Here is a 16,396-nt window from a genome sequence, read left to right as displayed (position 1 = left end):
CATAAATTATGTAAATTGCATAAACTCTTTAAAATTCATTAATCCTAAATAGCATAAACTCTTAAGTTGAATAAACGCTTTAAAATGCATTAACTGGTTAAATCCCATAAAGTGGTTAATTTGCATAAATTGTTAATATTGCATAAACTTTTATATTCCATAAACTGGTCAAACTGTTGAAATGACCTCAGTGCTTGATTGGCAGAAGCTGCACAAATGGCTGAAAGGCCTGGAGTCTCCCCATTGGCTGGATTCCCCCATACACACCAATGCAAAAATTTAAAACTCCCGTATAAAAAAACTGGAAAACTGCAGAAGGACAATTTTTTCTCAAAACCCACAAGTTGCAGAAGCTGAACATGCACAAAGTGCAGAAATTGCATAAAATGCAGAAAAAAGTGCAGAAAAGCATGGATTTGTGGCAGCCCCATTATAAGTCAATGGGAAAAATCTCCGACATTTTGGCCGATTGCGGAAAAAACGTAAGTTGCAGAAGTCCCGGAAGAATTCCGCAGTCAATCAATGAGCCCATTTCAAAAAGAAGAGTTGAAATGAGAGCTAAGGCTGTTTGTAACTTAAGGAGTGTGATAATAATAGAAAATCTGAAAGACGATATCGATAAATAATAAATCTAATATTTTCAAAATCCTTTTTAAATTAGGCTTGTGGAAAAAGTGATGAGTTACAATGTCCTTCAGAATGGTAGATCAGCAGAGACGTCGCCAACAGAGAACAATGCAGATAGAAAGAATCATCATTAATAAAAAACCTCGTCCTTTTTTCACATTAGTGCCTGCATCATGATTAACAAACATGAACAATGTCAGTAGTAACGGTGAAGTGTGACAGGAGAGTGATGGTAAACTGTGACAGTGACTCACAGCTCTCTCTCTCTCTCTGTCTGTTCTCCAGTATAAACACTGCTGACTCGTCCTTGAGCAGAACACTTTGCCTGTGCGCTGGTCTGCGCTCTCCCTCATTCAGACTTGGACTCTTCTTAATTTGTGCCACAGTTACACATCACTGAGAAAGTCCGAGGATGGGATCTGGCGAGTGAGCGTGTCAGAAGAGAGGACCAGTGGGAAGACCATCCACCTCTGCACCTCGCTCCAAAAGACTGTCCCGGGATCATCGCTGTCGGGACCCCAGAGGGAAAGTCCACACGTGTTAGTGGTGAGTGTCGTGTGATGTCAGTGTGTGTGTTTTGGGGATTTGGTGATTATGTCTCTGAGAAATGAGGAAACTCAAATCCATGTTTTTAATAACCTCTTCCCCCCCGCCTGAACCCAGCACGTTTCGTCCTGTTCGGCTTTACCCAAGTCTAAAACTTTCTGGACTGGAGTTTACAGCCTGTAGGCCAGTGTGTCGCTTCATCTGAATCCCCCTCCGCCATCAGACTCATGAACAATAACTCAGTGACAGTCTGGTGAATGTGGTCTGTGGTCTGTGGTCTGTCCACTCTCACATCTGCTGCTCACACGTCTGAGAACACTCACACTGTTGTTCTCAGTCTAATTGTCTTTATCATGGTTTCAATGTAATCTTCTTACACATGCCCTTATAGCCATTTAGTTTAAAGTCTTTATAGTTTATCTGAAGTTAAATGTTTTATGTTTCACGTTGCACCATCGACCGACACAATGTCTTGTTGTGAATCTGTTTATGACCATGGCAATAAAACTGATTCTGACATTGAAAATTAAAATATAATTCAAAAGTTCATTTATTGTTGTAATTCATCTTAAATTGTGACTCTAATATGTGATATAGACTCGTTTGTCCCTTTTCTCTGGTTCAGTGATGTGTTTGTTATTGTTGAAGCTGTGCCCAGGTTTAGCTCAGGGTGAGAGTTCCACCACAGCTGTGAGCCTGGGAGCTTCTCTGTGACCTGGTCTGGGGCGTCTGGTCCAGATCTAAGAGTCTGTATCTCTGTCCTTCACACTCACGTTTGTTCACCAGTCTCAGTGTGCTGCAGATTCTCACTCATCTGCCGTCTCCCTGTATTGTACATGTTGGCAAGAGTTCATTCAAAAGAGGAAAAAAATAATAATAATAATTTCTCGACCTAAATGGCATTCCTTAGATTTTGTTGTTGCTGTTTTTTGGTTGCCAGTGTGACTTAAAGCCTATAGTTTTATTTGACTGTGAGTGTTTACAAGCGCTGGTCTTTCCTGGTTATTATCGGGAGTGTTTAAGGCGAGACACTGCAGGTGAATAGGAAAGAAAATTAAATTTACAGATATCAATTTGAAACTGTTGCTGTCGATCACTGGCATGAATGTGGGAAAAAATACATTGCAAGTTTTGTGTCATTTTATCTTTTCATATAAGAACAAGGTGTTTTATGCCTAAAAATGCCCCAAATTTCCCATCTTTTCAGTGACGAAATCTGAATAATGGATAGAGCTACATTCAAATTTATGGTTTCATTTTATTGATGAATGAGTTGCCAAGACTTTTTCAGAGGGGATTTTGGATTTCTTGTTTAGTTTTAAAATAAGCTGTTTTTTAGTGAAAAAATGTGTAAAAATTTAATTTTCGCCTTATTTTTTGACATTCAAAACTCAATAAATGGGGCTTAGGGATTAGATAATAAAAAATCCCTCTTCCAAGTGTTGTTCAGTCCAAGGCTGGAAAATGTGAAGTCTTTAGGTCCGACTGACGTGGACATAGTGTCGCCACAATGACAGAAAAATGTGTTTTGAGAAAAAGGCCCTTGAAATTGCATTGTCCCATATAAGTCTATGGGGGAACATTGAATCAGCGCAATATTTAAACATGTTATTGTGAGGATTAGGTATATTTTCTGTTTCCAGGTGAAAGTTTATATGTGCAGAGACCAATTTGGCCCAAAACCTAAAAACTGAAAAAATTGAGTTTTGCCTGTAGTGTCTCCCCTTAATATGACAATTTTATCTTTGATCAAATAAACTCAGTTTCCTGATTATAGAAACCCGGATTCTCCAACAGTAAATGGGATAAAACAGCATGTTTACTCTATTTTCCGGTTTGTTTGAAGCCACTGGCCATTCCTTGCATCGTTAATTATAAACAAACATGGCGACGGCGGCGAGTCTGAAGAGCTCCTGTTTCTGGAGTCAAGACACAGACCCGGATAAAAGTTCTCCCTCCACTGAACTCCATCAGCTGAACTCTCTCTCTCTCTCCGGCCCCGGCTTTCACCTCCCCCCCAGTGGTCCCTGGTCCACGTCGGGGACAAAGCCTGCCCCAGGACGGGTAAAGGTCAGGAATTATCCACAATCTGCCGCAGCTCAGGATGTCGTGGACGAGCAAAACATTCAGCCCAAACAAACCCCGCAATAAGCCACGTATTTATGTTTTTAATATTTTCACGGCATTGTGCTGAAATATATATAATGCATGCACATCCGCGGATATGACTCTCGTATTTATTTGAAGCACCTGGACCTCTTATCTCTCCTACGCCGTCAACACTTCCCTTCAAGGCCAAGCCACGGGGCTAAACCAGATAAGGACTGAGCTCTGGGTCATATTTTGCATAACACTGACTTTCAGATTGTAAACAACTGCACACACATACCCCTCCCTAACCACGCCCCCGCCGCTCTGCGTCTGCCTCAACACCTTTCCTCAGCCCCGCCCCCCGGTCAAATGGCCGCTCGTCCTTCCTGTCCCCACTACACCAGCGCCTTCCCTGGTGTGGTGTGTTTTTCCCATGTCCTGATGTTTCTATCTATGTGCTTTGCCTTAACGTCACCTGATTGTAATTCCGCAGATCTTCTTTTGTAAGGCACATTGAGTTGCCTTGTGTACGAAATGCGCGGTGTAAATAAAGTTGATTGATAATTGATAATATTTATTATAATCATTTTTAATCTTGTTCCTCTGCTTCATGGAGCTGCTCCACATGAACAAAGCTCAGAGCTGATCCTTTGGCAGAGAATTTACATGATCTGAGGCTCTTTCAGACGCTCAATAGAAGTTTGGATGATTTTAATCTCTCCTTTTCATTTTTATTTAGTCTGATTTTAGTCGACTAAAATATCTGGACATTTTAGTCACAGTTTTAGTCTCATGAGAAACTTTTAATTTAGTTTTAGTCCAATTTCAGTCGTCAAAAATATCACATTGACTAAAATTAAGACTAAATATTTTAGTCGACGAAATTAACACTGATTCGCACGCGATCAAATCCATTTTCCTGAAACATTGACGTATTCTAAAGTCAGAGCCGGACCTGTCATCTACATTTGAACATCCACGGCTGATGATCAACAAACAGGGACTGTCTCGTCCAAATGACCCAAACTCTCCCGTCCGTCCATGGGAGTGGATCTCTCCTTCTGTGGTTCTCCCTGAGCTTTCTCCGTTTTCCCCCCTGGGTTTTTTGAGTTTTTCCCTCGCCGTGCTGAAGAGTCTAAGGACAGGGCTAAACTCTGACTGTATTTATCTCTAACTTTGCATCTCCTGTTTATCTTCTTGCAGATCTGGGTCGACTAAGCAGCGAACATGGGGCGGACTGGTTTGAAAAACTACCGAGCGAAGCCCTTCGTGTGCGACGACTGTGGGAAGACGTTTGGATTCAGAAGCGGCCTTTCACAACATCGTCTCTGCCACACGGACGAGCGGCCGCACCAGTGTGACCAGTGTGACAAGGCCTTCAAAAAGTTAGCACACCTTTCCGCTCATAAGCAAATTCACACGGGAGAAAAACCATACAGCTGTGACCAGTGTGGGGCGGAATTTCGTCAGTTAGGAAACTATAAACGGCACCAGAGGATTCACACGGGTAAAAAAACGTACGAGTGCGATCAGTGCGGAAAGGCGTACACCTCAAAAGCCAATCTGGACTCCCACATGAGAGTCCACGCTGGGGAAAAGCCGTACAGCTGTGACACGTGTGGGAAGGCCTTCACGCAGAAGGACGGGCTCAAACTGCACATGACGGTTCACACTGGAGAGAAGCCGTACGAGTGCGACCAGTGTGGGAAGACCTTTAGGCTTAAGGGCAAGCTCCAGCGTCACCAAAAGTCCCACCGAGGCGAGCGGCCGCACAGGTGCGACCAGTGTGATCAGGCTTTTAGAGAGGCCGGTGATCTCTCAAGACACCGTCGAACCCACACAGGAGAGAAAGCATGCAGCTGTGACCAGTGTGGGAAGGAGTTTACGTGCCTGTCTTACTTGAAAGTACACAAGAGACGTCACACTGGGGAGAAGCCGTACGAGTGTCAACTGTGCGGGAGAAGGTTTGTGATGAGAGACGCCTTGAGGAGCCACATGAGGTCTCACACTGGAGAAAAACCGTATGAGTGCGACCAGTGTGGGAAGGAGTTCAGAGACCGCTCCTCCCTGAAGCAGCACTACAGGATTCACACGGGAGAAAGACCATACGAATGCGACCAGTGTGGGAAGACCTTTTCTATAGCGAAAAATCTCATGTATCACAAGAAGATCCACACGGGTGAAAAGAAGTACGTCTGTGACGTCTGTGACCGGGCGTTCAGACAACCCATGTATCTGAAAAAGCACAAGCGCATCCACACTGGAGAGAAGCCGTACAAGTGCGACCAGTGTGGGGCAACGTTTATCGATCGAAGCTCGCTCACGTGTCACCAGGTCGTCCACAGAGATGACAGGCCGTACGTGTGTGAAGAGTGTGGCAAGGCTTTCAAAAGAGCGGGATACCTTTCCCTGCACCAGCGCTCGGTCCACGCGGGACTAAAACCCTACCGCTGTGAGCAGTGTGGGAAGGAGCTGGCTTGTTTGATGAATTATAAACACCACTTAACAATCCACTCTGGAGAAAAACCTTTCCGATGTGGCCAGTGTAAGAAGAGATTTTCGTGTTTGAGATATCTGACATTGCATCGTCGGAGTCACTGTGGAATCAGCGCCGCTGGAGACGAGACCCAGGGAGCAGAGATCCATCTGAGAGAACTGAAGATCCAGCTTCACCGCGTCACTGTGGGCTCGTCCAGGCTGACCCATCAGAGCCCATCAGGCCAGCAGGCGGCGCACTGATGGAGACGACTTAGTTGGATGTGTTTTTAAGTCTCAAACCTTTAAACCTAAACAAAACATCTCCAAGCGTCACAGAACAATCATATGGTCATTCCACAAATCAGTTTTTTATGTTTTTCATTAGCATATGTTTAAATGTACAAAAAACGTAAAGGGGCCAACTTGGTCTCTCTTTATTACCTTTTTGAATGGATTTCTCTTTCCCAGAATGGGATCAGTAATGTCGCTAACAGGAATGACAACATTAGACCAAGCTAATGCTAACAAACGCAGAAGGTCATGCTGGACCAATATAACTACATTCCCTACAATGATTCAGTTTTTCCTGTATTTTCTGACATTTTCTTTGTAAATATCACAATATCTGCAGGATTTTATTGTTGTTTCACCCACTTTGTGGCATCATTGAAAATAAATCACACTTTTGTGCCAAAACAGTAACTCACAGTTTTCTCTACATGTGCGCTCGGCTCAGTCTGTAGAGGAGTTTAAAACCAAATTAAAAACTCATCTTTTTGCTTTGGCCTTCGGTTCCATGTAGACCAGACACAGTTTGTGCCTTTATATATTACCTGTGTTTAACTTTTATTGTGTTTATTGTACTTATTGTTACTGTTCTTGTACAGCACTTTGGTCGACTATGGTTGTTTTTAAATGTGCTTTATAAATAAAATTGACATTGACATTGACCGTTTTTTTGAACTTTTACTCAAGTAATTGTTTGGTGTCACTACTTTTGACACATATAACTGGGAAGGTTCGATAGTAATACGTTGTTTTTTTTTATAAAGGGACACTTTCACATAGTTTCATCTATAGAAACACAGTGTCTGTTTTGGGTAAAGTAAAGCTGCTCCAAGGACACACAAACTGGAACCTGGTGGATTGTATTTGAGGAAGAGCCTGGATAAGATTCAGGGTCAAAGTGTTTCACTCCCAACATTCCCGAGCTCATGATAAACATTCTCACTTCTGAAGAACAACCGTCACATGTTCTCTTTGTAGCACACACTTCCCTCCTGAGCGGCGGCCGTGACTGCAGAATGCATGACCTGCTGACACTTCTTATTCAATAAATGCACCAAAACTGAAATCTGTTCTTTCAGGTGTTCCATGGTCAGAGTGAAGCGGGACGTCACGGGACCTTTAACAAAACCATAACAAAGAAACAGTAAAACAATGAGCTCTCTTTGTGGACAATGTGTCTTTTATACAGTTTACACATTAAAGATAGCGGGACGGGCCCAAAAACACATTCTGATGAAAAGTTTAATTGATTTAAAAAAAACAAAATTCAAATAGCACAATTTGGCAGAATGACGCACAGGTCGAGCTGTTACTGCATCATATATATCATAACATTAAGATATATTATTATACATATTATTTGTGAAACTGAACCTTGTTGGCAGAGTTAGTCCCAAAGAAAATGCCAACATAAGAACATCCATAAATCTGTCCATCCTCACTTTGGTGTCACTTTGTTGGGAGGGCAGTTGAAAAAGCTGCTCTTCTTCTTGGAAACACAGAGCCTTGGACTTTGTGCACAGGTTTTGCTCCTGCATCTTGATCGGCGACGCCTTAATGAATGTGTGGTCCACCTTCTCTGAAGATGGACGGACCAAAGTGTCTCAGAGCTTCATTTGGCTGAGGCGTCTGATGTGGGGGGTGTCGTTATTTTCTTCCATCTTTGTCCTGTTTTCCTTCATCACAATGGACAAAATAAGTAAAAATGTCCACCACAGAGGACATTTTTGAAACAATGAAATACTATGGTGATACTGAAATACTGTTAGCATTTGGTATGATTGAAAGGCTCTACGTAAAAGGAGGTAATTCAGTCGTCGTATGTTTTGTGTGGGTGATATTCAGGTTTAGAGGAGGGCGCTGTGAGTGACTGTCCTGTGTTTATCCATTACATTTATTACGGGTAAATGACTTCATGTAAAGGGATCCTGAAGCAAGATAAACTTGACCACATTTTATCCTAATCATTTTGTATTTTCTTATGTTGATTTTTGAGTGTTTTTCTTGAATGGCTCGACACGAGTGGTTATTCATTGCTGTGATTAATATCAAATGGGTTCTCAGAAGAGGGGATTGTTGTGTCGAAACTGTTTCCCACAACACACACACGTTGAAAAAATGGTGCATGTCGACCTATTTGCTGCTTTGTTGGGCTTGTCAGTTCACTTATACATGAGTCCCCCCCTCGTCATGGGGTTAGTGTGTTCCCATCGTAAGCTAGTCAAACTTACTTTAGGTTTAGTTGGCATTGAAAAAAAGGAACTTAAAAAAAAAAGAATCTTACATTTTTGGATCCAAGCATTGTTGTTGGTTCAGGGACAGCATTAAAGCAGTAACTTGTTTTCCTTAATGAGTCCTTCCCGTCGTCCCTCTGGGGGTAATGCAGGTGTTAACGGGATGATAGGGGGGTCGGTCATCTCCCCCTGGTGTCTCAGGACAGAAAACCACAATTGCAACTTTCCCTGCTCCGGGTTGGTGGGCCCAATTCACGCTAATGGAATCACGAAGAAGACGCTAACAGGCTAACGGGCAAAGCTAACTGCGGGCTAGCGCCACTTAAACAGTATTTACAGCAACGTTTGAGTGAAAAAAGTGATCTCCATTGTGTAATTGGATGCACAATATAGGTATTTAGAAAAGGTATTGGCATCGTGAACCAAGTATCGTTAAAGTACTGGTATCGGACAAAAGTAACATTTCTCAGCCCCCGTCAGGACAAGACCTGGCTCCTAACTCTCCTGGGTGACCACAAGTGTCTTTGACAAACAAGTTGCTCTCCGACAGATTTTGTTGCGTAAAAGTAGTAGCTGACCGGGTTTGAGAGCCCTGGGATATAGAGGACTGTCACGAGCTCGAGTCGGCTGTTTTTAAAATGTCTTTGCAGAAAAGCCACTTCTGATGTGTCTGGTTTTACTGTGTCGACTAAAGAACAAGTATCGTTAAAGAACTGGTGCCAGTAAAGTGATGCTTTGCTTCAGCTGCAGTTGGAGGGTCCGGCTGAAGAAAATCGACCTCTGCTGAACGAACCTGCCTGCCTACTACACTGCGTTCCAAATTATTATGCAAATGACATTTTTCTAAGATTTTCTAAATTGTCAACTCAAATGAGAGTCAGCATAATTTTCAAGTCTTAAGCTGGTAGAGGATCATTTAAATGTGGTGGAAAAAATTTCCTAGTGATAACAGTACTTTTTTCAAAAATAAATATAGTAAAAACCTCAAAATCCACTGTTCCAAATTATTATGCAACTCATCGTTTCAATACATTTTAAAGCTTGTAATTAACTGAAAATGGTCATTTGTTGAATTTGTAGCATTAGGAGGTCATACTTACTGAAATCAAAAGCTATTTCAATCAAAAAAATATTAACAGGTCAAGTTATATTTTACCAAAGGAGCCCTTGTGTGAAACAGCTTCAAAATTCTTAAATCCATTAAACTTGTGGGTTTTGGACAGTCTCTGCTTCAATTTCTTTGCAGGGTGTCAGAATAGCCTCCCAGATCTGCTGTTTGGATGAAAACTGCCTCCCACCCTCATAGAAGTGTTTTTTGTTGAGGCTCCAAAGGTTCTCACCAGGGTTGAGGTCAGGGGAGGAGGGGGTCCACATCATGAGTTTCTCTCCTTTTATGCCCATAGCAGCCAGTGATGCAGAGGTTTTCTTTACAGCAGGACATGGTACGTTGTCATGATGAAGATGATTTTGTTCAGGAATGCACAGCTCTTCTTTTTGTAGCATAGAAGACAGTGGTCAGTCAGAAACTCCACATATTTTTCAAAGGTCATTTTCACACCTTCAGGGATCCTAAAAGGGCCTAAAGGGGCCGACCAGCTCTCTCACCATGATTCTGGCCCAAAACATGACTCCGCCCCCTCCTTACTGACGTCACAGCCTTGTTGGGACATTGTGGTCATTCACCAACCATTCACTACTCCATTGATTTGACCATCCAGGGTCACACGGCCTCATCAGTGAACAAGACTGTTTGAAAATGAGTCCTCATGTATTTCTGAGCCACTGCAGCCGTTTCTGTTCATCAGCTTCAATGAACAGTTCAGGGGAGGCCCGGATAGAAGGTTTATGCACAACTGCAGCCTCTGGAGGGTCCTACACTTTGATCTTCACGAGACTCCAGAGGCACCAGCAGCTTCAAATATCTGTATGCTGCTTTGTAGCATCTGTTCTCCTAATCTGATGTGTTTGTCTGGCAGAAACCGTCCTTATTGTGCCTTTATCTGCATAAACCGGAGTGTGATCTGAATCATCCACAAATCTCTTATTAATACGATGATTAAGCTTAATCTTTCATGAAATATCGAAGGTTTTCATACCTAGACTAAGGCATTCAACCATTTCAAGCTTTTCATCAGCAGACAGACCCTTTTTCTTTCCCATATTGCTTGAAAATGATGATCTGCATAATAAAGTGGAACACCCTTTTTCAGTAGTTTTTCCCTTAACTGGGCTTAACCTGAAAACTAATCATCCCAGGTCTCTGAGATTAATGTCAATGACTCATAGAGCCCCAAGACACGATACCATCCATGAGTTTCATTATTATTGTTTTTTGTTTAACCTTTTTGACACAAAAATCCAATTTGCATAATAATTTGGAACACAGTGTATACCGAAGAGCCATTAAAAAGAGTCGATTCAGTCAAGAACTCGGCACTCTAATGTAGTGATGGGCAGATGTGTCAATGTGTGTGTCACACTGTATCGCACAGTGTTGGTCGGCTACATTGTATTGGCGCCATCTGGTGGTGAAAAAGCATTGCAGTAGTGAGCCTGAGAAAAGTGAGCTCAACACTTTGTGAACCAAATCGTCATGAATGAGCTTGAGCCCGTATAGGACCCGCCTGTCCACATCATGACAGATGTGGACAGGACTGTGGTGGATTTAACTTTGGAGAAAATAGTTACTATAGTAACTGTTGAAGAAATGAACCTCATGAGCTTCTTCTGCGACATCTGTCCACATCAGTTCTGCTGCACCACGACTCTACAGCAGATACAAATGACAAGGGTTTGTTTTTGTAGAATGAGTGTCATTAATAATTAACTAATATTTTAATATACAGGATTTTCACACTTATTATGAAGGAATACTTGAATTTCAATATTTTATTGTTGCTTCCAGCAGAAGTGTAATGTTCTCAAGCAGAATCTCCATGACTTCCTTCTTCACTTCTCAGTCTGTGACTGAAGAGCAATGAGGCCTCAGCCTTTTTACAGAAAATAAAGAGCTCAGTATTCAGCATCATGCTTTTGTCACTCACGGTGTCTGACCTACAGTGTAACTCTGAAGCCAATCAGATCACAGAGACTCAGAGTGGGTCAAGATCTAAGATCTTAGACAAAAAAATATATTTCAGCGCTTTAACAGCTGAGAGTGATGGTAAAGGTCAGAGGGAAACTGCTGTGGATATTGAGAATAGAAACTAATGTATGAGAATTCATGAGAAGTATCAGTGATACACTCATTATCTCAAAATGAAGTCACTGACCGAGATTTAATAAAGGATAGTGCTCGTGACAACTCTAGGGCACCAGGCATATTTTTGTTGTTGTTTACCAGAGGGTGTCAAGTCAAACGACTAAACCACCATAAACCATCATCAGACTCCCAGTGCTGACTCTGGTGACACTCCTGACACTCTCCTGATATCCAATCATGTCATCCGGGCAGGTGCTCCTGGTGCCCACAGATGAGGGCGGGCGTCTGGCACGTAAATCCCAAATGACCAAATGAGCTCGGTGTTGCTCTCCTTCACCTGGCGCCCCCTGCTGCCCCCTGCTGCTCGCTGCTGCCCCCTGCTGCTCGCTGCTGCTCGCTGCTGCCCCCTGCTGCTCGCTGCTGCTCGCTGCTGCCCCCTGCTGCACGTTGCGTCCGACACTACATGATACAACATGACACAGTGAAAGTGTTGGTCACGAGACTTGTGACACAGCTCGGCCGAGGTGTTGCTCTCCTTCACCTGGCGCCCCCTGCTGCTCCCTGCTGCTCGCTGCTGCCCCCCTGCTGCCCCCTGCTGCTCCCTGCTGCCCCCTGCTGCTCGCTGCTGCTCGCTGCTGCCCCCTGCTGCCCCCCTGCTGCCCCCTGCTGCCCCCCTGCTGCCCCCTGCTGCTCCCTGCTGCCCCCTGCTGCTCGCTGCTGCTCGCTGCTGCCCCCTGCTGCCCCCCTGCTGCCCCCTGCTGCCCCCCTGCTGCCCCCTGCTGCTCCCTGCTGCCCCCTGCTGCCCCCTGCTGCTCGCTGCTGCCCCCTGCTGCCCCCCTGCTGCCCCCTGCTGCCCCCCTGCTGCCCCCTGCTGCTCCCTGCTGCCCCCTGCTGCTCGCTGCTGCTCGCTGCTGCCCCCTGCTGCCCCCCTGCTGCCCCCTGCTGCCCCCCTGCTGCCCCCTGCTGCCCCCTGCTGCCACCTGCTGCTCGCTGCTGCCCCCTTCTGCTCGCTGCTGCCCCCTGCTGCCCCCTGCTGCTCCCTGCTGCTCCCTGCTGCTCGCTGCTGCCCCCTGCTGCCCCCTGCTGCCCCCTGCTGCACGTTGCGTCCGACACTACATGATACAACATGACACAGTGAAAGTGTTGGTCACGAGACTTGTGACACAGCTCAGGCGAGGTGTTGCTTTCTGTGTTCATTGAACCCCTTACCAAGTGCATGTTCTCCAGTTCAGCTTTACCCAAAACTAAAAGATTCTGGACAGCCAATAGCCAATTAGCCAAAGTAACGCCTCATTTGAAAGCTAAGACCTACTAAACTGAGCTAAACAGATCTTTTTCCTCGCGTTGTTTCTGTGCCGTTGTCGTTTTTATTTCAACGCTCATATTTTTGTCACTTTTTTGTGGATTTTTGTCATCCGAATTCACATCTGGTTTTCGTCGCTAATTTGACACTTTTTTCAAGAAGCTTTTAGATTTGGGTAAAGCCGAACTGGACCCAGCGCTCGGTTAAGGTGAGAGGCTTGAAACGTTCGCTGGTTTTCCCCCTCAGAGTCACCCACACACGCCGGTTCAGTTCGTGTCTTTTATTCAACTCAAAAGTGAAAGTGAAACAGCACGTTTTTTTTTACACAAAATCATGAAACTACAGAAAAAAAACCTCCCGTTTAAAAACCGCTCGAAACAAAGAGACGGCGCTAAATCATCTGCAAAAAACATGTACAAGAGGAAACACGTCTTGGACACGAGGCGCCGAGAGGAGCGAGCTCGGGCCGCAGACCCGGTGTGCCGACTCCAGTCCATCCCAGTGGCTCCGAACTCTTCCCCCACTCAAGACTGAGGACGGTTCTCAACCTGGGGACCGGGACCTCGCGGCCGTTTCAGGCGAGTCAGGCGACAGCTTAAGGCGAGACGCTGCAGGTGAATAGAAAAGGTTTAAATGTGTGCTTTTATTTTGGGACAAATTAGTTCCAAAAATTTGCCCTGATCTGCAGAATAATCCTCCATTTTGTTTGTGTGTGTTCAAAGGAGGAGCTACTAAACTGCAAAAAGTCATATCCAGATCAGATAAAAATCACTTAAAGGGATATTTCAGGATTTTTGACACATTTTTAACACAGAAGGTTGTTGTTTTCTGGAGATGTATTATTATTAATTCATGCAGTTCTCAAATTTGAACAGTGGCGCTAGGCTAGCACATGTCTATGGTATCAGCTAGCCTGCATTAAAAACAGTCTGACCCGCTCCACAGTGCACCTGAGACAAATCACTTATAACACCAGACTAAACATATAAATGTCTGGTGTCAATAGAATAATTTTAACCATTTTGCATTTAAAGAAGGTTTACTTCGCACATCTCCTTTGTTTTCAACAGGTGCGTAAGAGAAGGCACAAGGGCCAAATATAGAAAAGGAAAAATCTCTCGCACACTGTATACCATTTTGCATTTAAAATACCTTATATTTGAGCAGCATCAGCTTCGTGGTTGTATAAGCTACGCAGCGGCGGAGTGATCTGCTAGAAAATAGTCCCTCAAAATGCGGTAATTCATGTGATGCAAGGTCAGTTATATTCAAAAAGTTACTCTATCGACAAACATTTATATGGTTAGTCTGGTGTTATAAGTGATTTGCCTCAGGTGCTCTGTGGAGCGGGTCACACTGTTTTTAATGCAGGCTAGCTGATACCGTAGAAATGCACTAGCCTAGCACCACGTATCTCTTCAAATATAAGAACTGCATGAATTATAAAAAAGAAAAAAAAATGCACTCTGTATAACTAGGACATGAGGCCTTGTGTCAAAAATCCTGAAATATCCCTTTAAGAATTTCCCCTATTTTAAGTAATTTTGATTTGCCAAGTCGACAAATCTACCAATGCACGTAAAAATAAAGCGTCTATTTCAAGTCAAATTAGTTTTATTATCCAGTTTTAAAAGCAATAAGATATTTGCTCTTGTTTCATGTAAAACACATATGTTTTTCCGTTGGCCAACTTAAATCAAGGGGAAATATATGTATTTCAAGTATATTTTTACCAACTTGTTGATTATTTTTGTAAAGTTGTCCTTAAAGAGTGGGATGAAAACGGCCCTAAGTTTAGTCCCTTTGTCTGCACATGCGCCCTGTGTATATTTGAATGACCGTGTTTGGATTACTGGGTCATCCAGGCCTTTCGTGCGACACGTGGGTAAATCTCCGACTCAAAGTGACAAACGTCAGAGGATAAACACGGCAAAGAGAGAGTTCGGGAAGTTTTTTACTCGTCTCGACTTAAGAACTGACTCGGAAAGAGCAGAAAGAGTTCTCTGCTCACGGGAATAGACTGGAGCCCCCTGCTGGAGTAAAACTGTAAACCAGAGGTGCTCAAAGTGCAGCTCGCGGGCCAAATGCGGTCCATAGAGGAGTTTCATTCGGCCCACGACGCCAACACGAGACCCTCCTGAATAACACAAGAATAACGTTTTTTTTTTAATTTAAATCATATGGAGAACAGTGATTGTGCCCCTCCTGGTGGGACGGCGTCGGTACTGCGGCCTCTCTCCGTCTCGGCGTTCCGCTTCTAGAATCTGCTCTAAAGGATAAAAACAGCGTCACGTTGAACCACGGCAAGGGGGAAGTGTATGTACAGCTCTGTCCACAAAGTCCAGGTAAAAAACGTGTGCAAAAAGTGGAGCCGACAGGTTTTTACAACTGTCCCACAATGTCCCGCGCTGTCCCACACTTTCCCAGACTGTCCCACACTTTCCCACACTTTCCCACACTTTCCCACACTTTCCCACACTTTCCCACACTTTCCCATTTAAAGTGTTATAATGTAATTCGGTCTAGCGGAGCCAAAGCCTTTTCTCAAAAAATAAATTCCTCAATAAATGATTAACAAATGATTTTCTGTCGAGTCTTGAACTGAACATTGACCAGGATGAGCTTTATAAACACACTACCACCATCATTAAAGTTTAAAACACATTTGTCCTGGAAAAGCAATTTCCTTCAATTAAATGTCATTCGGTCAAACAAACTTCAAGGGCCATTTTAAAAATAATCACGTGACTTTCTTTAGAAGACGCGTCATGGCAGAACACAAAAGTTGGGCACTGGGTTAATATTTGTACTCATTTCCCATTTGTACTGAAAAGTGGAAATGGCATAAATTTGGGTGTAAGTAATAATATGCAGATTTAAATAAAAAATATTGTGTTGTACATTAATCATTATTATGAATAGTCAATATAAATGCCTGTGTTTCTTATTAATTGATACATAATGTGCCTTTTTACAACAAAAAACATATGGAAATGTCATCTGGACAAACAAGATGTGTCAATTCAACAAAAACATAATTGGTCACATGGTCAAACAACATGTTTATGGATTTGTTTTCTACACTTACAAGGGAATACTGTAGTTTTCTGATATAACTTTTCATTTTAAATTCAAACTAAGCACGTGTGTTGAGAAATTTGGGTTTTGTCAGGCTCATTTTTGTTTCTCTTTCCATCCGTGCATTGTCTTCCTCTAGTCCGTTGCTGGGTCATTTTCTGGGGCAGCTGTTGGAGCAGCACCAGCCCCTCTGGCTCCTCCTGCAGGTGGTGGGTCCACAGAAGGACGGCCTCACGATTCAGGCCTGTTGATCTCTCATAAGAGGCTTTTGAACCGCTCTTTGTCTGATCCATTACCTATAGGACCTGTTTGACCTGGGAGACCCAGGGACACGAAGCCCCCGACAACAGAGCTCCCAAGATCAAACGCCTCCACCCCGTTAAGGTGGCGGTTCCAGGAGGTTCATTTCTATTTCTGAAAAGAGTTATTGGACAATAAATATACGAAGACAGTTCTCGATCTGTTGTTTCTTTGGACTTGAGTTTTCTCCAGGTCTGTGTCAAAGGCCGAGTCTGGACTTTGTAAGAAACATAATGTTTCTCTTGTAAC

The sequence above is a fragment of the Gobius niger genome (assembly GCF_951799975.1).
Source record: "Gobius niger genome assembly, chromosome: 5".
Lineage (NCBI taxonomy): Eukaryota > Metazoa > Chordata > Actinopteri > Gobiiformes > Gobiidae > Gobius > Gobius niger.
This window is presented reverse-complemented; position numbering follows the sequence as displayed.